Consider the following 23,985-nt stretch of genomic DNA (forward strand, 5'->3'; position numbering starts at 1 on the left):
TGTTCCTGCAGAATCCTGCCATGGCAGCAGGAATTTCAACCTGGCTGCTCTTGGTCCAGCTCACTGGATGCAGGCCTGAGGCCCAGGGGTATCTGGGGAAAGAAGCAGCAGGCACTACCTCATAGCTCTCTCTTTGTTGGATGCAACTGCTAGGACTGTGATAGGATTTTTGTTTCTTGTGTGTTTATTAGAAATACCTACAAAGCTGATTAAAGTTGTAACATGCCTTCATACCCAGCTTGCAGAATGTTTTTAAATCGTTGTTGTTCCTGTTTTATGTTTGGATTTTGTTTTTTCATCCCCTCAGGAAATTTCCCTGTACTTAGAATGATAAGCATGTGCTCGGGAAGGATCGATTATTCAAGTTTGGCAAGGCTTTTGTTCTCAGTATCCACTCCACAGATGTTGCCATTACTTACTTTCAAATAAGAAAACAGTCATAGAGAAGTAAATTAACCTGTAAGCTATCACAGAAGAAACACATCATGATTGTGCAGTGGAACCCCAGTATTTTGTATTTCCTAAGTTATCTTTATTTTAAACCTTTTTATTGGATTTTTTGGGTACATTTCATTTTTTTCTAAATCCTTAAAGGTATCTTTTATTCCTCTCATGCCATTTACAAGGTGGAATTTCACCTGTGATTGTTAGTCCAGATAGTTTGGTCAATGGCTTAGATATCACCTTAGCCTAGTTTCCTTGGCATAAGCTGAGTTAGAAGCAGACTCAAAGGTTCAGGACTCAACAAATAATGAATTCCACTACATCTGGATACCTAGCTGTATTTCCATTCACTATTTAAAAAAAAAGATGCGGTTCATTAACGTGTAAAAATTTTCTCAAGTATATTAAAGTGTTTACATGGTCATACAGTTTTTCAAATGCCTGGCATTCATCTTTTTCCAAATCCTAAAATTTTTTTCTTATTCACATTTTCTTTTTTTTTGATTATTTCTTAGTATTATTATCATTTTTAAAGTTTTAGTTTTTTAATAGATATATATTTTTCATTCAAACATTATTCCCTTTCCCAGCTTTTGGTCCATAAGCTGCCCTGCCGTGCCCTCTCCCATATGTATGGTCCCCCAATCCACGCCACTTAGAAACCACTTCCTGGACATTCCCCTGCACTGACGGTCCCACCTTGTTAAGAACAAGGGCTTCCCCTTCCACAGGTGCCCCAACAAGGCTATTCTCTCCTACATATGCAGTTGGACCCCTGGGTCAGTCCATGTATAGTCTTTTGCTGGTGCTTTATTTGGTTGGCATTGCTGTTCTTATGAGGTTGCAAGCCCTTCGGCTCTTTGAATCCTTCCTCTCATTCCCATAAAGGGCGTCCTGTTCTCAGTTAAGTAGTTTACTGCCAGCACTGACCTCTTTATTTGACATTCCCTGGATGTGTCTCTCAGGGGAGATGTATAACTGGTCCCTTTCAGTAAGCACTTTTTAGCTTCATCAATCTTGCCTAGTTTTGGTGACTGTATATATATGGGCCACATGTGGGGCAGACTCTGAATGGCTGTTCCTTCAGTCTCTGCTTTAGATTTGGCCTCCATATCCCCTCCTATGGATATTTTTGTTCCCCTATTTTAAGAAGGAGTGGGAGCATCTGCACTTTGGTCATCCTTCTTCTTGAGTTTCCTGAGATCTGTAGATTGCATCTTGGGTAATTCGAGGTTTTGGTCAATATCCACTTATCAATGAGTGCATACTGTCAATGAGGGGTGCTGAGTACCTGGAAGAGAATGAGGGACAAGAGATGTGAAGGACTCCAAGACAAGAGTCTGATCAAGGTGACAATTTTATTTTTCCCCAAGGCTGAATTTGTACCATAAAATGGGTAACAGAGAGGAGAGAAGTAAGAAACATTTACCCACGCCAAGGACACAATATTCATGTGGTCAGGGAATCGGCTGATGTTGACAAGTTGTCAGAAAAGTCACAGGTTTGTCATATCTATTAGTCAGCAGGATGTTGGTTTTTCAGAAAGGTTACAGGTCATGACATTAGGTATCTTAATGTCACACGTTATTATATGATTATTCATCTTGACCACAACATTTGTATTAGTCTTCTGAGGTGGCTGGAAATTTTTCATGAACCCAGTCATACATACTTATAACCATAATAATAACATCAATAATGGAGGGCTTCAAGGCCATCGCTCCCAACACCATACCAAGTGTGTTTTTCTGTGATTGGATTACCTTACTGTGGATGATATTTTCTAGTTCTTTCCATTTGCCTATGAATTGAACGTAGCATTGTTTTTGATAGCTGAGTGGTACTCCATTGTGTAGATGTACCACATTTTTCGAATCCATTCCTCTGTTGAAGGGCATCTGGGTTCATTCCAGTTTCTGGCTATTATGAATAAGGCTGTTATATACTTAGTGCAGCATGTATGCTGTTATATGTTGGAGCATCTTTTGGGTACATGCCCAGGACAGGTATAGCTGTGAGCTCAGGTAGTGCAATATCCAATTTTCTGAGGAACCTTCAGACTGATTTCCAGAGTGCTTGTACCAGTTTGCAATCCCAGCAACAATGGAGGAGTGTTCCTCTTTCTCCACATCCTCGCCAGCATCTGTTGTCACCTGAGTTTTTGATCTTACCCATCCTGACTGGTGTGAGGTGGATTCTTAGGGTTGTTTTGATTTGAATTTCCCTGATGACTCAGGATGTTGGGCATTTCTTTAGGTCCTTTTCAGCTGTTTGATCTTCCTCAGCTGAGAATGTTTTCTTTAGCTCCGAACCCCATTTATTAACAGGGGTGTTTGGCTCTCCGTACTCTAACTTCTTGTGTTTTGTGTATACTTTGGATATTCGCCCTCCATCAGATGCAGGATTGGTAAAGATTCTTTCCCAATCTCTTGGTTGCCTTTTTGTCCTAATGACACTCTCCTTTGCCTTACAGAAGCTTTTCAGTTTTATGAGGTCCCATTTGTCGATTCTTGATCTTAAAGCATAAGCCATTGGTATTTTGTTCAGGAAATTTTCCTTAGTGCTCATGTCTTCCAGATTCTTCCCTACTTTTTTCTATTAATTTTAGTGTATCTGGTTTGATGTGGAGGCCCTTGATCCACTTGGACTTAAGCTTTGTACAGGGTAATAAGAATGGGTCAACTTGCATTCTTGTACATGCTGACCTCCTGTTGAACCAGCACCATTTGTTAAAAATACTATCTTTCTTCCATTGGATGTTTTACCTCCTTTGTCAAAGATCAAATGACCATAGGTGTGTGGGTTCTCTTCTGTGTCTTCAATTATGTTCCACTGATCTGCCTGTCTGTATGCCAATACCATACAAACTATTGCTCTGTAATACTGCTTGAGGTCAGAGATGGTGATTCCCCCAGAAGGTCTTTTATTGTTGAGTAGAGTTTTGCTATCCTGAGTTTTATGTTATACCGAATGATGGCAAATTGCACTTTCTACCTTTATAAAGAATTGAGTAGGAATATTGTTGGTGATGGCATTGAATCTGTAGATTGCCTTTGGCAAAATGGTCATTTTTTACCATATTCATCCTGCCAATCTATAAGCATGGGAGATCTTTCCGTCTTCTGAGATCTTCTTCAATTTCTTCAGAGATTTGTCATACAGTTCTTGTCAACGTTCTTTGTCATACAGAATTTGTCAAAGTTCTTGTTATACAAATTTTTTACTTGCTTGGTTCAAGTAACAGCAAGTTATATTATATTATTTGGGACTATTGTGAAGGGTGTCATTTCCTTAATTTCTTTCTCAGCCTCTTTACCCTTTAAGTAGAGAAAGGCTACTGAATTGTTTGAGTTAATTTTATTCTTGGACAGTTTGCTGAAATTGTTGATCAGGTTAAGTAGTTCTATGATGGAATTTTGGTGTTGCTTAAATATACTATAATATCATCTTCAAATATTAGTGTTTTGACTTCATCCCTTCTAATTTTCATCCCTTTAACCTACTTTCATTGTTTGATTGCTATGGCTAGAACTTTAAGTACCACATTGAAAAAGTAGGGAGAGAGTGGGCAGCCTTGTCTCGTCCCTGATTTTAGTGGGATTCCTTCAATTTTCTCAGGTTAGTATGATGTTAGCTACTGGTTTGATGTATTCTGCATTATCCTATATTTAGATATGGGCCTTGAATTCCTGATCTTTCCAGGACTTTATTAATGAAAGGGTATTGAATTTTACCAAATGATTTCTCAGCATCTAATAAAATGGTCATGTGGGTTTTTTTTCCTTTGAGTTTGTTTATATGGTGAATTTCGTTGATGGATTTCTGTATATTAAACCATCCCTGCATCCTTGCCATGAGGCCTACTTGATCATGATGGATGATTGTTTGGATGTGTTCTTGGATTCAGTTTGCAAGATTTTATTGAGCATTTTTGCATCAATATTCATAAATCAAATAGGTCTGAATTTCCCTATCTTTGTTGTATCTTTGTGTGGTTTAGGTATAAGAGTAATTGTGGCTTCATAGAAGGAATTTGGTAGTGCTCTGTCTGTTTCTATTTTGCAGAATAGTTTGGGCAGTATTGGTATGAATTCTTCTATGAAGGTCTGATAGAATTCTGCACTAAATCCATCTGGTCCTGGGCTCTTTTTGGATTGGAGATGTATAATAACAGTTTCTATTTCTTTATGAGTTATGGGGTTGTTTCGATGGTTTATTTGTTCCTGATTTAACTGTGGTACCTGGTATCTGTATAGAAAATTGTCCATTTCCTCCACATTTTCTAGTTTTGTTGAATATGTTTTTGTAGTAGGATCTGATGATCTTTTTAATTTCTTCAGATTTTGTAGTTATGTCTCCCTTTTATTTCTGATTTTATTAATTTGGATACTCTCTCTGTGACCTCTGGTTAGTATGGCTATGTGTTTATTTATCTTGTTGATTTTCTCAAAGAATCAGCTCCTGGGTTTGCTGATTCTTTTGATACTCGGTTTTATTTCTTCTTGTTTGATTTCAGCCCTGAGTTTGATTATTTCCTGCCTTCTACTCCTCTAGGGTTTATTTAATATTCTTCTAGAGCTTTTAGGTGTGCTGTCAAGCTGCTGACATATGCTCTCTCCTGTTTCTTTTTGCAGGCACTCAGAGCTGTGAGTTTTCCTCTTAGCGCTGCTTTTATTGTGTCCCATAAGTTTGGGTATGTTGTATCTTCATTTTCGTTAAATTCTAAGAAGTCTTTAATTTCTTTCTTATGTCTCCAATGACCAAGTTGTCATTGCCTTCAACTTCCATATATATGTGGACTTTCTGTCCTATTTGTTGTTATTGATCAGCAGCCTTAGTCCGTGGTTTTTTGATAGGATGCATGGGATTATTTCTATCTTCCTGTATCTGTTGAGGCCTGTTTTGTGACCGATTATATGCTCAGTTTTGGAGAAGGTACCCAGGGATGCTGAGAAGAAAGTATATCCTTTGGTTTTAGGGTGGAGTGTTCTATAAATATATGTTAAATCCACTTGGTTCATAATTTCTGTTAGTCTTTCTATGTCTCTGTTTAATTTCTGTTTCCCTGATCTGTCCATTGATGAAAGTGGGGTGTTTAAATCGCCTACTATTATGGTTTGTGGTGCAATGTACGATTTTTTGAGCTTTAGAAAGGTTTCTCATTGGGGACACAACTGCTATAAACTTGACAAATATAGCAATAACCCAGACATCCGCAGGAAGCCTGTGACCGTTGGCCACATGAGGATGAGTGTCTTTCAAAGTTCATCATGATTTTTGGTAAGATCTTCCTCATCATTGGTGGCTTGGCTTCCCACAAACATGGTCCAGTTGTCTAGAATCTCCTCCTTGGACAGCATCTCATGCTTTTATTTGTCTGACTCATACACCAGATGCTGGTCCTCAGCCTGTGCATGGTCATAGTCCTGAGGGTCCAGTGGTGAATCTCATCTTAATCCAGCTTCCCATCCTTGTTCAGATCTGGGAAATCATTGAACTGCTCCCTAGACAAAACCCAGTATGTCTTAGGGCAATTGTCCTCATGGGAAAAAGATGTCCACAATGTACTCATCCTGGTCCACAAAACAATCCCCGTTCTTGTCGATATCCTCCAGGATTTCCAGAACTACAATCTCCTTCATATGTTCTAAATCCTGTTAGTGCAGAAAAGCAATGAACCCGTCCTGAGTAGCTGTCAGGTCACCATCAAGGCCTTAAACCTCCTCTCATCTCGTGGAGGCATCTTTTTAAAGTTGTGATGTTCAGAGATATCTTGGAAATCAGCAAGGTTTCCCAGGTAGTAGCTAGAGGTGGCCTGCCTGTATTCTTCCCAGGAGATTTTTTCCTCTATGTCCCTATCATAATCCTTCCAGAGTTTAGCCACATTATGGTTGCTGTATCTTTTCTGTACCTGTTTGATCCAAACTTTCAGGTCTTCAGTAGTAACAAGGCTGCCTCCATCACTGTCAATTGGATCAACAATTTTCCCCAGCCTCTCCTGCTCTCGTCCAGGCTTAGCTATCAAAGGTCTTGGAGTCCTCCTTGCCCAGGAAGACCTCATGATCGTACAGGAAGCTGTGCTTGTTCTCCGGTGGCCACTGGCCCTGCTCTGAATCAGGACAAACCATGTGCTCCTTGCTCATCATGCTCTTGGCCCTGAACGCCAAGACCAGTGCCAGCAGCAGCCCATGGGGAGTCCCAGGCTGACACCTTGCATCACAGTTGTGTACAAAGGGAGGCAGCAGGCTCAGATCAAAGGGGGTGTGGGCTCAGAGCACCTTAGCCACTGTCCATCCCCAGAGAGGGCTTTTGTTACATTTCAAATGTTATCCCTTTTCCTGGTTTCCCATCCACAAAACCCCGTATAAAACCCCCTCCCCCTTCTATTAGGAGGGTGTTACCACACCCACCCAAACACCAAGGCCTACCTGCCTCCCTGTTCTGGTTTCCCCTACAGTGGGGCATCAAGCCTTGACAAGACCAAGGGCTTCTCCTCCCATTTGTCCCAAGAAGGCCATCCTCTTCTACATATGCCGCTGTAGCCATGGGTCTGTCCATGTGTACTCTTTGGATGGTGGTTTCAGCCCTGCGAGCTCTGGGTATTTTTAGTGCTGTTCTTATGTGGCTGTAAACCCCTTCAGCTCCCTCAATCCTTTCTCGTACTTCTCCACTGGGGACCCTGATCTCAGCTAAATGGTTGGCTGCAAGCATCTGCCTCTGTATTTGTCATGCTCTTTACCCCACTCTTTTCAGCACATCACCACAGAGCAACGAAGATGTATTGTCTTGGCATGATGATGTACAGACAAATAGATGATTTCTTATTTCCTAATGATGGTTCTATAAGAATTCCTAAAATTAGATTAGTAATTTTAAGCTCCTTTATAATGGGACTGCTATTATGTTTTCTCTGGTAATCAAAATTGCATTGAGAACTCTGCCATTCTTAAAGTGTCATGAGTGAATTGCTTCTGCAATACCAAGCAGGCATCTACAAATTAGAGCCCATCCTAAGAGGGTATAAACCAATTAACCAAAGTTCATAAAGAGAACTAATGATTTACTATAGGTACAAGGACTGAACATAAATAATTGACTGGACTTGCCTATAGGTAATTTCACTTCTTTTCTCATAAAAATTACAGCTTTTAACTCTCCATGAATGTGCAGAGCCAGTGACAGATGATGATGGTTTATCCTGATGATTAATCTTCCTGGATGTGCATGTAAACATTCTCTGTCGTAAACTTATTATCCAACTTATGATTTGAATTCCTGTGCAAACTTGTGGTGAACTTTTCACCATGTGATGCTGTGTTCAGAAAGATATACAAATGCTGAGGACAAAGAGAGAGAAAGCTTTTCAGACAGAATAGAACTGAAGAGAATAGAAGAGAACAGAACTCAAGAAGAACTTAGAGGTAAAGGCATAGCGTTGAGAGTAAGGCATTGAGAGTAAGAAAATTATTGGGTCATAAGAGCAAGAGGAATGGAGATAAGAAGAAGGGAGCACGGAGAACCTTGTAAACCAAACTGTATGGAGGCAAACTTTTGTAGAAACTTTTAGGAAAACTGAAGAACTTAGAAATAAAGGTTAAAATCACTGCTCATCAACCTTCAGCATGGCTCAGTGGCTAGCCTCTGCTCTTCAGTCAGGCTCAGTGGCTAGCCTCTGCTCTTCAGTCAGGCTCAGTGGCTAGCCTCTGCTCTTCAGTCAGGCTCAGTGGCTAGCCTCTGCTCTTCAGTCAGGCTCAGTGGCTAGCCTCTGCTCTTCAACCTGGCTCACTTGCTAGCCTCTGCTCTTCAGTCAGGCTCACAGGCTAGCCTCTACTCTTCAGTCAAGCTCACTGGCTAGCCTCTGCTCTTCAGCCTGGCTCACTGGCTAGCCTCTGCTCTTCAGTCAGGCTTACTGGCTAGCCTCTGCTCTTCAGCCTGGCTAACTGTCTACCCTCTGCTCTTCAGTCAGGCTCACTGGCTAGCCTCTGCTCTTCAGCCTGACTCACTGGCTAGCCTCTGCTCTTCACTCAGGCTCACTGCCTAGGCTCTCCTCTTCAGCTGGGCTCACTGCCTAGCCTGCACTCTTCAGCTGGGCTCACTGGCCTATGGGGCCCCAGCACATCGCTTAACCATCTGCTCATGACTGCCTGACCACACTGACCACCTGACCTCCCTGACTTCTTAAAGTCATTCTCTAGAAAGAGCACAAGGAACCAAAGAGAAACACCATAGGGACCTTTTCCATTGGCTTTGCTTAACCTTAAGTGCTTTCATTATTTCTTTAAAAGAGTGAAATATAACTTCGGCTATTCATATGGCCAAGAGAACTGTGCAGTAGTCACTGCTTTATGGAATTTGGTGCTAAATCAAAAGATTCCTTTATTCTATTATGGTGTTATCTGTATGCTGTACAATGTATGTTTAGAAAACACAACACCAAATTCCTAAATCTAGATGTTTTAAGACATCAGCTCATGGAGAAACATAACTGCTTACCTATCTAGACTGGCCTCTTTTGCTATACTGCAGGTACAATCAATTTTCCACACTACTTCCATGATTTTCAAGAATGATTAAGAGAAAAATAAGTTCAACATAATGGCCAGAAAGGGGGTTCTGTCAAGTTGTCTTATGTGGGACAATATACCAAGCTATGATGGTAAACCTAAAACCACCTGTTCCCAAAACTAACAGAACTTACAGAAAATACATACTTTCTTATCATTCCTCCTCCCCGATGGTCAGAGCTTTATTGAGCATCTACTACGATTCTAGCACTGTGCATCTCAGGGTGTAATGGTGAATAAAAAACTTAATAAAAAGCCTCATTAAGGAATAAAGAAAAATGAAACGTAACTTTGAAACTCAGAATTCAATATAAGCAAAACCACCATTTCTTTAACTGGTGATTTCTGAAAACTTCATCATTTTTTCCATGGGCTTCCACAGTAATGATACTCAGTCTCGATTTTGTAAGACACAAAAAGCAAGTCACACTTCTTTCTTGGCTCCCACAACTGTCAAAGGGAACAACACTGTCGCTGTCCATTGTGTTTCCCTATCAATCCTGCTATGGATGGTAATACATTCCAGTCTTTTCAATGTGAAAACAGGCCACCACTTGAGGGGAAAGGTTGTTACAATTACCCAAACCGGTATATTCTCTAAAATTTTCACATGACATTTCACTGATATCACAATGCAAATTCACCACAAATATTTTTTTTTCAGGGCTGGGGATTGATCACCACAAATATTTAACCAATGAAAACAGAAATATTGAATAGCTCTGCAAATAGGATCAATGATCATATACACTTGAAAACAACTATAATGGAAACAAATGACGTAAAATACTGGGAGAAAAGATACATCATTAAATGGTACAGAAGCAGCAAAAAAGACACTACATTTCTTGGTTTAAAAATTAGGTGATACACTTGATCTTTAAAGGCAGACAATGTACTTGATCTTTAAGCCCTTCAACTGTGCCCTGTCCACATAGAAACTGCAGTAGATGACAATCTTTTGTAAGATTTATTTATTTATATGTCAGACAATGCATCTGTCTTCAGACACACCAGAAGAGGGCATCAAATACTGACCAGACTGGTAAAAAAAAAAACAAAAAACAAAAAACAAAAAGAAAAAAAACTCCAAAAAATAAAACTCTTATAAAGAATCTAACGATACTAGCAAAAGATGCAAAAATATTAAAATCTCAATGAAAAAAAAGCCCAGATGAAATACTGTATATTTTCTCAACTCTAGGATAATGTATTTTTGTACAACTATCAATAAAAGGCCTGAATTTTGAAGAATTCAAAAGTAGTGCAGTATAATTATGCAGTGGTCAATACTGTTGCATACCATTTTACATAACTGCATATACTCTCATTCTTTTGTTCCGTGGTCTAGCAACGAACTCGGGTAGATTTATGGGGAACTCGGGTAGATTTATGGGGAACCATTGCACTGTAGCCTTAAACTGGATTAATTTGGGGATGAGTAAGTCATATTTTGTTAAAGTTGCTTTAAAAATAAACCGTTGGATATTAGTATGGCAAGTAATTCTCCCTGAAGGAAAAACCGGACACCAAGAACCTAGACCACTGCTGTCCAGGAGAAATTTCTAGATGATAGAAATATTCTATATCTGCTGTGTTTCTGGCTATGGATTCTGGCTGGCTGTTTGCCTCCTGGTTTGCCTGCTGTGACTTAAGAGGCAGATTTTAGTTCTAAGTTCAGTTCATCTCAAATAGCCCTGTGTGACCAGTGGGTGCCATTTGAACAGTGTAGCCACAGAAAACTGAAGCAGTGTAACCAAAGACTCACCTAGGAGTCAGTTGACCTCCTAGAAGGTGACTTGGGAAAATGTTGGCAATGATAGCCTCTTGGGGAGCTCACCTTCACCAAAAGGAAACTGTGAATCCTTTACTCTTCTGCAGTAGTCAGAATGCAACTGGTCTCACACCCACCCCAACCCTCACCAAAGACACTTGAGAGGGAGCTGAACCCACTGTGTGCTTTAGATTTCAGTTTAGAAAGCACTTCCTTCAAAGTGGAGCAGACTTAGATTGCCAAGTCCTTTGTGTGGCTCCAGGGACTTGGGCCTGACCAGGGGTGAGGAGGAAATGAAGAATGACATTGGACAAACATACATGGGGAAGGCTGGGTCCGTGGGCTGGAGAAAATGCAGCATCCCAGAAGTTCAGCATGTTTATTATATAGAGCTGGCCAGGAAGCAGGGCTGTTGCACAGGGAAGCAAGGAGGGGGGCATTACATGCAGATAAACAAGAGGGGAGGACTATGCATATGTAACTGACAAGGGGCAGATTTAATCCTAATCTCAGTAGGAGCAGTCTCTGCAGGGAGCAGTCTTCAGGCTGTAAATATCCAGATGGGGCCACAGAGAAAGGTGGAGTAGACTTTTTCTGCACACATTATCAATGCCATCCTGAGAAGGCGTTGTCATGTCTCTGAGCCTCAAGGGCATGGGGGCCTTTGCCTTTTCCCCGTGGATAGATGGCTTTGGGTCCATGGCATGGTCATATCATGTTTAAAGCACACATCTATTTAGGGCTGCACTCCCTCAGGGCTTCCTCTGCTCCCACAGTGAGATCTCACAAGAAAAACAGAAACCAAACAAAGAAGAAATGTGCTCAGTGAACTGGTTAATTCCCTAAAATATACAGATCCAGTGTCCTAAGTCTAGGACTTCCTCCAAAGCCACAGAAAATCCTGTTGACCGAAAATAAGCAAAAAAAAAAAAAAGACCCTTACCCCCCCAAAAAAATGAAAGGGAGAAAAAAACTATTAAAGGTTTTCATAGAAAATTGTTTAAGAAAAACACACGGGAATTGTACTTAATAGAGTTAGTGTGCTGAGATGTGAGACCCACTCACAGCATGCAGCATTTGGAATTCTCAGACAACTTAACAGAAGAGGACTCCTAATTATTCTTTGTGACCACTCTCCACATACTACTCACAGTTTAATATTAACCTTCTTGATTGAGTTGGGGACAGTATTCACCATAGCAGATAATTGAAGCATTAGTGCACACAGACACAGAAACACACAAAACACACACACACACACACACAAAACACGCACACTCACACACACACACAAAACACACACTTACACACACACAAAACACACACAAAACACACACACTCACACACATATTCACACACACTCACACACATATTCAAACACACTCATACACAGAAGCACACACACATACACACACACTCACACATACACACACACAAAACACACACAAAACACATACCAAACACACACACACTCAGTAGCACACACAAGAGAAATGTATATTCTATGAAGTTTCTTGGCATATTTTTATTTGTAAGCCTCAGTGCTGGAGTATTCTTGGTTTTGCATAAAGTGGGGAGAAAAGTGTGGCTTCATTTCCCCCCCCCCCTTTGAAATGACAGATATCTGTGTGTTAAACAAACTCTGATGGCTGTCCAGGCTGCCTCAGCCTGTTTGACAGCATTCAGGTCACCTTGGTCAGGACAGTGGTTGCTCTTCTTATTGGCAGCTGGTTTGCATCAGAAGAGTTTTTCACATCCTTACCAATATTAGAAGTTTGGTGACACAAGTAGCTTGACAAACAGTAAAATTATTGTGGTTTTGCCTTTCTGGAGGACATTAAAATTTACATGGTTTGCATATGGCTTTTTTTCTTAGCATTTAGTCCTGCTTTAGTGCTGTTCAAATGTGGCCATGCAGCCAGCATCACTTTGCTCTGGGCTCTCAGCACCCCATTCCCGTCACTGATCTGATGCATACTTGGTCCCAGAGATGGACAGCAGAGGGACTTGACACACAGCGTCCACTCTGCTCCACTGCTTTGCTTTTTGTAAATTCTTTACAATGGCTATTTCTTGATTTATTATTAGTATGAACCTGATTTTCTTGCTATTTTGAGATAGGATCTTATTATGCAGCCCAGGCTGGCCTTGATTTCCCAAATCTCTGGCCTTAGTCTTCCACCATTCCGTGATTCTCAGTTTGTTATTAGAAGTAGTTGTATGGCCCAATTTCCAAATCAGATGTTCTTCTGTCTTTATGACTTTGCTCTTTCCACAGACTTTTATTAGTTATGCAAAGTACATGGTGTTTAATGTTTAACTACTAGATATATTGACTCGTCAGTCCCCAAGACAACTCTGTGAATTAAACACTCGTTATCATCCTCACTGTGCAGAAAAGGGAATTGAGTCACACAAGGTAAAATAACTTCTCCACGGTTGAACATCCAATGGGTGTGAGAGCCAAGCTTTGAGTCCAACTACAAAGTAGATTGGCCTATAATGTGTCTGTTGCTGCTGTATATTCAAATGCTAAATTCTGTACCCTAACACCTGGTTGCTCCAAACAAGGAGATCCTCATGTATACCAGATTTTTTTTTTTGCCTCCTAAGTTATTCCTGATTGGTTAATAAAATCCCTACAACATGGGCTGGGCAGAAGAGAAGGGACAGAACAAAGTTTCCCTGGGCCTGGGGGCTCAGGCAGGGTCCATGAGGAGAAGGAAAGGACATGGAGGAGAAGGAAGGAGACACCACCCCATAGGGTAGGTGGATCGTGAGTGTATTACCATGAGGGGCAGCCTGTCAGAACAGGAGTGGCCCAGGCAGAGCATGGCAAGCAATACTTCGGGGTGATGGACAGGGAAGCAGAAAAAATAGCACAGAGGGTTGATGTCTGCCCAGCTCTAGTACTTTAAGGCTTATTCTAAATCTAAAAGTTTTGTGTCTTTTATTTGGGAACTAAATGATCTACGGTGGGGCAGAAACCCCCTAATAATATTTACTCTAGCAATGGCCACTCAATTATTGTGGTATTTTAAATATAACACACATTGAATCTCACAATTCAGGTGCAAGGCTTTTTATGTTTCCAATGTGACTGTACACCTGAGGTCATGTCTAGGTTTAGAGACAGAACATGGCAGAAATACCTAGAACATTTCAAGGTCACCACACCGACCAAATGAAAGCCACAGGCTATACAGACTATGATGGATGAGGAGAAGGCTTAGTGCTCTCTGGTGTCCCCTTCCCTAGTTTTGAGATAAGACTTCCAGTAAGTCAAGACCATATTCCTCTTTCATTTCTCAAGGAGTCAGGGGTAGACCCACATATATGATTTCTTTCCCTGAAGTGTTTTTTCCAAGTGCTGCCCTGTTTGAGGACTTGGCAAAGGTAAGCACCGTCAGAGGAAGGCCAGCATATGAATTCTGTATAACTCTGCTCTGACAGCATGTAGCACAATCCTATCAACTACTGGAAGCCTTGCTGGAAAGATTAATCAACCTCTAGGATCAAAAGGCAGCAACCTGAGGGCCACATAGCTGTAAATCAAGTCTGAAACCATAGCCCAGTATGGAAGTTCATCCTTGGATCTTATGTCAAAGAGCATTAGCATCCACAAGAAAAAAGAAACTGAAATGGAAAGGGGACGGGTAATGAACTCATGGCAAGGATATCTAAGTCATCTGGAAAGATCCCAGTGGAAAGACATCTAGCAAAGACACATGTCCAAGAAGCTGTCACCAAGAATCCCCATTCTGTGTTCTAAAACATTATATATACACACACATTGAATACTCATTTATACTCAGTTATGTGGATTGGTTCTCTGGGAACCTGACCTTAAGATAGAGATACATGTATAAAGGTGTTTGACAAGTGCTCTTGGGGACCATGGCTTTGACAAAGAGGAGAGAAGAGGATAGGGTAGAGAGCACTCTGGCTCTAATGCAGTCACAAGATTATGCAGGCAGCCCTGTGTGGGGCTCAGGAGGTGGCCTGACCCTGAAGTCTTAGCCTGCACTGGAACAAGCAGGAGGCCCGGCCTTAAAGTCCCCATTGGCTAAGGACGAGGTTCCTGGTCAGAACCTAGTTACTACATTGTAACCACATAGCCATCCCTTCTCCAATATCATTCTTCCTGAATTTCCAAGTCCAATCATGAGGATATTTGGGGCTCCACTCTGATCCTTTACTCAGAGCAAACATAAAAATCAGGCAGATGGGCAGGGAGTGGAATGGCCTAAGGTTAGGCTAAACCTCAATTTTAATGGGTCCATAATTTCGGGAGGGAGTCCATTTGGCATTGTCATCTGTGGCTTCTGTGTCCTTATCCCGGGTATGCTGACTCTGAGAAACGATGCCACTTCACCTCACAGATGTCACGGTGAAAATCATGTATGACTTTTCTGGGAAGAACTCTGCCTTTTACTACCATCTGGAGTTATACAACATCACTATGCACAGCTCAGAAGAGAGGGGTGGAGATTGTGGAGGCCTTACAATTTGAGGATCTTTTCTGATTGAGGCCCATATTTTTTCCTATGTAATTTTTCCCTTGCTCTTTCACAAATGATGGCTGACTTCATTCCTGGCCTGAAGTAAACTGGATTCCAAGGTTTTGGATTAGGGAAGCCCCTATTTTTGAGATGACAGGCCCAGCAAGGGATCCCACTGCATAAAAAATCCCAAGGAAGTTGTTGCTGCAGAATCACAGCATGGGGGCAGCAGCACAGGATGTCTTCCAGCTTTCTCTCCTGCACCTGCTGCACTTTTAATAAGGCTGTTTGTTTGTTTGCTTGCTTTTTATTGGAAATACCTACAAAGCAGGTCAGAATTAATACATGCCTTAAATTCCAGCACCCACAAAATATTGTTTTTGCTTTTGTTTTTGTTTTATTTCATTTCATTATTGCTGTAATTGTTGTTAGGATTCTTATTGTTTTCTTTGGTAATTCCCTCTAGCTATTCAATTTGCAAGTAGAATGTAAAGCCATGCTCTGCATGGTCCTCTTATTCATGTTAAGGATTTTATTCTTACCACCAACAGCACAGATGAGCACAATATTTACTTTCAAATCAGGAAAACAGGCAGAAAGAAGAGAGCTGTGTTGTTTGGTCTCAGGTAACCAAACAATGAGGAGTGTAGGATGGCTTCCCAATGTTTTGGATCAGGTAAGCTTCTGTTATTGAGATGAAAGGCCTCTGCTGAAGCCTCCAGTTGAGTAACAGGGAGCCTGAAAAGGCTGAAAGAGTGGTTGTACCTTGAAGGTGAAGGCTGGCCCTTCAGTGCCTCTGCAGCCTGAGGCAGAGTTCTACTGGGAACAGAAGAGCACTTGGCCAGAGATCATAGGGGACTGCATTTTGGTTGAACCGTGAGACCTTAATGAGCAGAGGCCTCCATAGTCCTGATAAAGGGAAGCAGAGCCACATAGATGTGAGGGAACAATGGATCTTTGATCTGCCTGTTCTCTGCTACCATAATCTTTGCTGTATACATAGTATATGTAAATGACAAGGGCATCCTACTTTATCACATCTAGTCTCTCTAGATGTTAAAGCATGTGCAAGTGTAAACAGAGTAGAGTTAGTTCAGCAAAACATTGTGTCCCATTTTGTTAAAGACCTTTATTTTATTTCTATTTATATATTTTTTTCTTTTTCTTGACTACTGATACCTAATTACTCTCCCACAATCCTTCCCCAATTCTCCTGCCACAGTCTTCTCTGAGTGTGTGAGGGCCAACTGTCTCAGTACCTCCCTCCTTTTACCAAAGCCTTTCCTGGTAGCATTGGTGAGGATACTGGTTTTGAATGCCTTGGACTTGGCTTTCTTCATGCTCCAGTTTGCTGGCTTTTGGAAGTTGGTGAAGAACTGTCTAGGAACTTGGTACTTTATCCAGATGGTACACAAGAGGCAATGGTTTTGTTAATATTCTTGAGAGTATATTTGAATCAAACCTTTCCTACTAATATCCTAACAATGACAAAGGTAATGGGGGGCTACACATTTATTCCATTAGTTTTCAGTTCTTCTCAGAGCAGCACTGTAGAAGCCCACAAAGCTGGCAAAGTTAAGTGAGGTCAGGCAGGGGTCCTTGTAGAGGGCCGCAATAACATTTGCCACCACTAGATGGCGCTGGCTTCCACTGCGCCCCACGTGGTAGGCTAGGATAGACTCTGCCATTGCAAGATGGCGCCAGCCTTCGCTGCATCAGCCGGCCACCTTTCAGGAAGTTAACTGTGCGCATGTGCAAGAGTGCCTTTGTGCCAGGTCTTTGCCCACTCCGGGGCGTGCCTTATGAGATCATGGGTAACAACCAATCAGGTGTGGGTGCGCCGCACTAGGGTTTTATAAGCGTGCCATGTTGGCGCGGCATGGTTTTTCCTCTTCTAAGATTAATAAAGTGGTCACAGTAAGGATTTCTAAATGTCTGCGTGCTCCTTGCCGGCGAAAAGTCATGCGCGGGACATTTGGTGCCGAGAACCCGGGACCCAGAAAGCTACATCATCGCCGGTGCCAAGAGGAAGCCTCCGTTTCACGGAAGAAATCCAGAAACTGTGGAATGCAGGTAAAAAACTCTGAGAGACTATGTTTAGCCTTGATCTGCTCCAGCTCAGTCCCCTGCCAGACGCGGCAGGTGCGGCTATGGTTGCTCTGGCAACCCTCGAGTTGTTTCTATTGACCTTTGAGTTTCTAGCTATCGCCAAACGGCATCAGAGGTCACGTGGGAACTGCCCAGCTATAACAGCAAAGCGGAGAGTGTTGGGGGAAGGGCGAAGCGACAAAGGGTCAGAAACAGAGGGTAGTGAAAAGTTGCAACGAGAAAAGGATCCTGATCGATCTCAAGGACCAGGCCCCCCTGCGGTCTTACCACCGCCAGAGGTGAAAGATTGGGGAAAGAACGTCCCGGGTGAGAAGGGAGGAGGTAAAAGGAACACAGTATTTTGGGAGAAAAACTTTGTCTTGGTGCTTATAAAAGGTGTTATTAAGCTCCCGCGCCGGCTCTGGGGACGCCGCGGCATCCGGGCGCTGACTCGACAGCTTTACAGAGTCATACTGATCAGATTTGATAGAGGCAGACCGCCTGAAAATTTATTCAGGAGAATCAAGCAAAAGGACATTTCAGTGCCCGTGCACAGCCTGATAGAGTTAATATAATTGGGTTGTGAGTAAAAATACTCAGGGCTGTGTTTCACTTCCATACCATTGGCGAATGTTGGTTGTGCCGCTCAGATAATATATCTCAGTATCTTACAGGAATTGGGTTTCAACACGTTGGTGGACTAGTCCAGGAATTGAGACAATCCATCGCCCATATCAACTCCACTCGAGTGGATAGTCACCGTGAACACCATCTGGCTTTTTCCCCTCTTTGTCTATTGTTTGTCTCTGGTGCACCAGGATGTCCCCATGTCTGTCAGTGTATGTCTGTGGTTTTTGTTCCTCGTTGTCTAAATGTTTTATGTTTCATGTTCAAAAGAAAAAATGGTAAAAACTTTACCTGCTGGTCGTGCACACCTTGACTTGGTTTTAACTCGTTTCAAAAAGGAACAAATGAATAAAAAACAGTTTCAATCAGGCCTTTAGAGCCCTGCACCTGTAGCTAGGAACATAGGTCAGCTGGAGAAGCTGCCCAGAAGCTAAGCGTCTACACGAGCTGATCTTAAAAGCGCCAACAGCTTCTTCATACAAGAGTTGATAGCTGTTTCTCTTAGAAAAATCCCTGACTTATTACTTCACTCAACAGGTGACAAGGTGCTTCTCTTAAAATCATAGCTAAAAGGGTAAAAATGGTGTTTGGTCTAAATATTAAAGATAGGTGTAGCCACTTCAATTTTGTTTCTCATTGGTTTTAAATGTGTAAATATGCTCTACTTGCCTTGGTTATGGACTATTGGCTTTCAAGTTATTGGATATGGTTAAAAAGGTATAATATTGGTAACAGAAAGTTGACATAAAGCTGGTAATCTGGATGGAGTCATTCGAGATAACATGTGACATGAGCCAACCTAGGGAAACAGGTCTAAATTGAGGTAATATTTTTATGGAACTCTTATCCTAGAAACCAGGCTTCTAAAAGAATTTAGGACATTGTCCCTTGAGGTATTGGAGACCGCACCATTGTGTGTCCAAATGTAAGAATTGACAGTCAAACTTTGTAACATAATAGATAGACCTGGGGTGCCTTGGAGACTAGATTGTTTGTTGGAGGTTGAGTTTTGCTTTCCAAAGTTGTGGCTTGCCCTGAAGTTATCCGTATTCTAATGCTAATTTCCACTGCCCAGAGAACAGCTGCCTAGTCATGTACTCAGAACTCAGGTGACCTCGTGGCTGTGCTCTGGTGTTACAAAGAGAACTTAAAGATTGTGATTTAGGATTGCCAGTGTTACATTGACTAACTCAAACATATTTTTAATTAAGGAAAAATCATACAGGTAGAGATTGTTACAAGATTTACGAAGGACTGATGAGGTTTTGGAACTTGTGAGAGCATTACAGCCAGTTTACTTACTCCAACTGCCATTTCAGGATAGATTTAGAGGATTGCTAACAGCCTCATGTTAGATAATTTTGTTGCTTCTTCAGTGTAAGAAGTTAGAACTTAAATCTTTCAATGTATATAGAAATTTTTACTACAAACCTTTGCTCTTAAAATGAGCTTTAATATTTGGGGAGTAGCTGTCACACTACTCCGGATAAGAATATTTGAAGCTAATTTTAAGCTTCTAAAGATATGTTAATTGGCTAAGTACCTCACCTTACCAGAGGACTTAGGTCTTTGTTATGCACATTGGAGATAAAGCTTCAGCTGTGTTAGTACAGAGTTGTGGACTAGAGTCATGGAAGTATTTTGAATAGAAACCTGGTAAAACATATCTTATTCCAAACAACAGTTAATTGGTTACTACTAAATACTGATATTTGGCCTATTACATATACAACTTTTTCAGGCAAAATTGATAATTTTACTCTTTACATGCTTTTGTACTTCCTGCATATTTGTGCGTACAACCCATAGGAAATGCGCTTAGTGCATTTATAGGTGGTTCATCTAATGAAAAGGCTACATATATGATTAGATCACTTGTTTATTCTCTTGAGTTTCTGCTGCTTCAGCACAGATTATTAAATTCCATGCTTTAGCTGCTGTTTTTAAAATGTTAAAAAATCAAGCTTTCAATTCATATACTGATAGCCAATGTGTGGTTTGTGGTTTACAATTGATTTCAATTACTTAATGCTTTATTAGAGACAAGTTTTCTACATGAAATCAGTGAGTGATTTCAGTGTAAATGTCTGACAACTCACTGTCCCTTCAGTGCTCTGGCTCAGACAACTAAACAAAACCATAGACCCAGCTCTTTAAAAATGGTAATAGAGTTGCTAATACACCCTCACGAAAAGAGGAAGACTACATTTGCTTACTTTCAACTCCCAGCTTCACCCTGCCAGCTCAGGGATTTCTAGTAAGACTGAATCTGGACAATATTTACAAGATTTGACATTTCTAATTAATGCTTATGTTTAGGTAAATAAAGTTTGTGAGGTGCTAGAGAAATGGCTTAGTGGTTAAGAGCACTAAATACTGTTCCTTTATAGGACATTTAAGAACTCAAACTGGATTGCCTGGGCTCTTTAGCAAGGGAGGACAGATACCAGACAGATTATAGTCCTTACATAAGAACAATTAGTAAAAAAATCTCATTCTTTATATATCCAATACAATTATGCTGGAGACAATAATTTGGTATACAGGTCAATTTATAAATACAAGTGCTCAGTGTCCTCAATTTAATCCTCGAGGACTTACCTTAATAAATAATATCTTTACTATATCTTAATAAATAAAAAGGGGGAGTTATCCCTGTATGCTAAATAATGCTCCTTTTATTTCAATTTTAAAATTTTGGATGCCAAAGTTTATGGCACCCTACAACTAGGCATACTTCTGCTAGGTGAAATAGAGAGATCCACTTATTGACATGTTCCTGTCCAGATATTTTATATGGGGAAGAGGGAATGTTTGTGTTTTTTCTACAGGATGCTACAAGAGTGTGCCAGCTGCCTGAGTGGTTGCTGAGACTTGCTGATCCTGGTTATTCAGCTCTCCTGGTTCGGGTCCCTGGAGTCATTCCTCTGCCCTGAGAGGAAGACAGAAGATTCCCCTTCATCCTTTGTCATCACAGAGATTTTGCTGTTGCTGCAGTCAGTGTTACCGCTGGGTGTTCCCGTCCCACTGTGGCCTACGCTCAGACTCTGTACACTGCTGCTTGCTGACTCCAACTGTTACCCCTGTCCCTTCATTTCTCTGGTGACTCTTGCTGCCTTAACTGGTAACTGGTGTTGTCATTTTACAGACTGTAGCTTCACAGAAAGCCACCTGTGTAAAGCTACAGTGACTGGAGAACTCTGTCCTGGAAAAGACCTTGACACTTTCACTGCTATTGTAGCAGCCTTTACTGCTGCAGACATTGTGTCTGCAGTGTCTGGAGTTATCCTCCCCCAATCTATTGTTAGACAAGTACAGTGGGTGAACTTTCTGGAGTAGTTACTAACAATTGGGAGTTCTAAATTTTATAGGAGTGGCTTGACTACGGTCCTTGGTGGTAACAGCTGAGGAGGACCAAATGAGGTACCCACTACTTATCGGGAGTGGCTCTGTTTGATGCAGCCCTATGCTGTGGATCAGTATTCATACCATGGTTGGTTTGCAAACTCAGATCTCAACAGTAACGTGACAAGGCCGTTATCACTCAAGCACTTGTGGCCATTGTACAAAGGGCCTCACCTGGAATTTGGTTATCTTGTTCAGGATTTACTCTGTATCTGAGTTCCCTGCTCCTGCACCCCATGGATCTGTGGGTCCATTGCACTGGGAGGAGAGGGACTCTCTCTGTATCTGAGTTCTCTGCTCCTGCACCCCATGGATCTGTGGATCCATTGCACTGGGATTGAGAGAGACTCAGTGTTCCTTTGATCAGCCCTTGCACATCGCTGAGGTTTCCTCATTGCATGCGATAGGGTGATCATGACTGCTATAAATTATATAAATTATAAGGGTGAGATGTAGAGGGCTGCAATAACATTCGCCAGCACTAGATGGCGCTGGCTTCCACTGCGCCCCACGTGGTAGGCTAGGATAGACTCTGCCATTGCAAGATGGCGCCAGCCTTTGTCGCACCAGCCGGCCCCCTTTCAGGAAGTTAACTGTGCGCATGTGCAAGAGTGCCTTCGTGCCAGGTCTTTGCGCACTCCGGGGCGTGCCTTATGAGATCATGTGTAACAACCAATCAGGTGTGGGTGCGCCACACTAGGGTTTTATAAGCGCGCCATGTTGGCGCGGCATGGTTTTTCCTCTTCTAAGATTAATAAAGTGGTCACAGTAAGGATTTCTAAATGTCCGCATGCTCCTTGCCGGCGAAAAGTCGCGCGCGGGACAGGTCCTAATAGCACAGTCCTACTTTCTTAGAGTAACTCATAGGGACTTACCATATCCATACACCCATAGCTGTATATGCATTGGACCCCAGCGAAGTGCTCAACATTCATTGCATTTGTCACTCAGTTTGCCACAAATGTTAGATATCTGAAAAGTTCACCAAATTTGAAGGTGTGAATAAGTCCCAGTGACTGGAGTAAGCTCAAACAGTCTGTGACAACAAACAACTGCTTGAGTATCCAAGAGACAAGACGCTCACCAGGATCATAGTCTTTTCCCAGTAAGAAAATTTTAATATTAAGGCTTCAGATGAAAAGATAAATTAGGAGTTCTAGGCAAAAAAGTTTTATCCTCTGGCCTCAGGGTTGCAGCCATTCTGTCAGCCCTTCCTGGCCTCTCACAGGATCAGAGTTCTCACCTGGAAGCAGGGATATCTGGAAGGCACATAATACATATCCACAGACGACTCTTTGGGTACAAACTGACAGGCAACTTCAAGACTTAAAGTCATTCTCTCTCTCTCTGTGTTTCTGTCTCTCTCTCTGTCTCTCTGTCTTTCTCTCTGTCTCTCTCTCTGTCTCCCTCTCTGTCTCTCTCTCTCTCTCTCTCTCTCTCACACACACACACACACATTTTGTGGCTACACACACTTAACATTCTTTTGTGCACTCTGCCTTTTTAATTGCAATTTTCTTTTCTCATACTCCCACGATCATGCACACGTCTGTTCATTACCCTTTCATTCTCACACACACTCTTCATACACACCTCATACATATCTCAAACATACCACATGCACTCTCCTGTCACGCACACACACAGTCTTCATACACACCTCATACATATCTCACACACACCACATGCACTCTCCTGTCACGCACACACACAATCTTCATACACACCTCATACATATCTCACACACACATCATGCACTCTCCTGTCACGCACACACACAATCTTCATACACACCTCATACATATCTCACACACACCACATGCACTCTCCTGTCACGCACACACACAATCTTCATACACACCTCACACATATCGCACACACACCACATGCACTCTCCTGTCACGCACACACACAATCTTCATACACACCTCATACATATCTCACACACACCACATGCACTCTCCTGTCACTTACACAAACACTCTTCATACACACCTCACACATATCTCACACACACCACATGCACTCTCCTGTCACGCACACACACAATCTTCATACACACCTCATACATATCTCACACACACCACATGCACTCTCCTGTCACGCACACACACAATCTTCACACACACCTCATACATATCTCACACATACCACATGCACTCTCCTGTCACGCACATACACAGTCTTCATACACACCTCACACATATCTCACACACACCACATGCACTCTCCTGTCACGCACACACACAATCTTCATACACACCTCATACATATCTCACACACACCACATGCACTCTCCTGTCACGCACACACACAATCTTCATACACACCTCACATTCTCTCCTCACTCATTCTCACATGCTCTCCTCATGCTCTCTCCCTGGCTCTCACATTTGTTCTCAGAATCGCTCTCTCATTAGCTCCCTCATTCACTCTTCACATTCTCACTCCACTCACTCTTCACATGCTCTTCTCATTCTCTCTCATTCGCTCTCACATTTGTTCTTACATTTGCTCTGGCATTTACTCTCTCATTCACTCCCGCATGCTCTCTCTCATTTACTCTTCACATGTACTGTAG

At 41.9% G+C, this 23,985-nt stretch overlaps 1 protein-coding gene across 1 annotated transcript in view; it reads right to left on the minus strand.

Moving 5' to 3' along the window:
* The window catches only part of LOC134480490 (uncharacterized), a 447,240-nt gene that overhangs the window by 105,585 nt on the left and 317,670 nt on the right, over positions 1-23,985 (minus strand). The gene's annotated exons all lie outside the window — the stretch shown is intronic.

This window comes from Rattus norvegicus, chromosome 9 (assembly GCF_036323735.1).
Source record: "Rattus norvegicus strain BN/NHsdMcwi chromosome 9, GRCr8, whole genome shotgun sequence".
Classification (NCBI taxonomy): domain Eukaryota; kingdom Metazoa; phylum Chordata; class Mammalia; order Rodentia; family Muridae; genus Rattus; species Rattus norvegicus.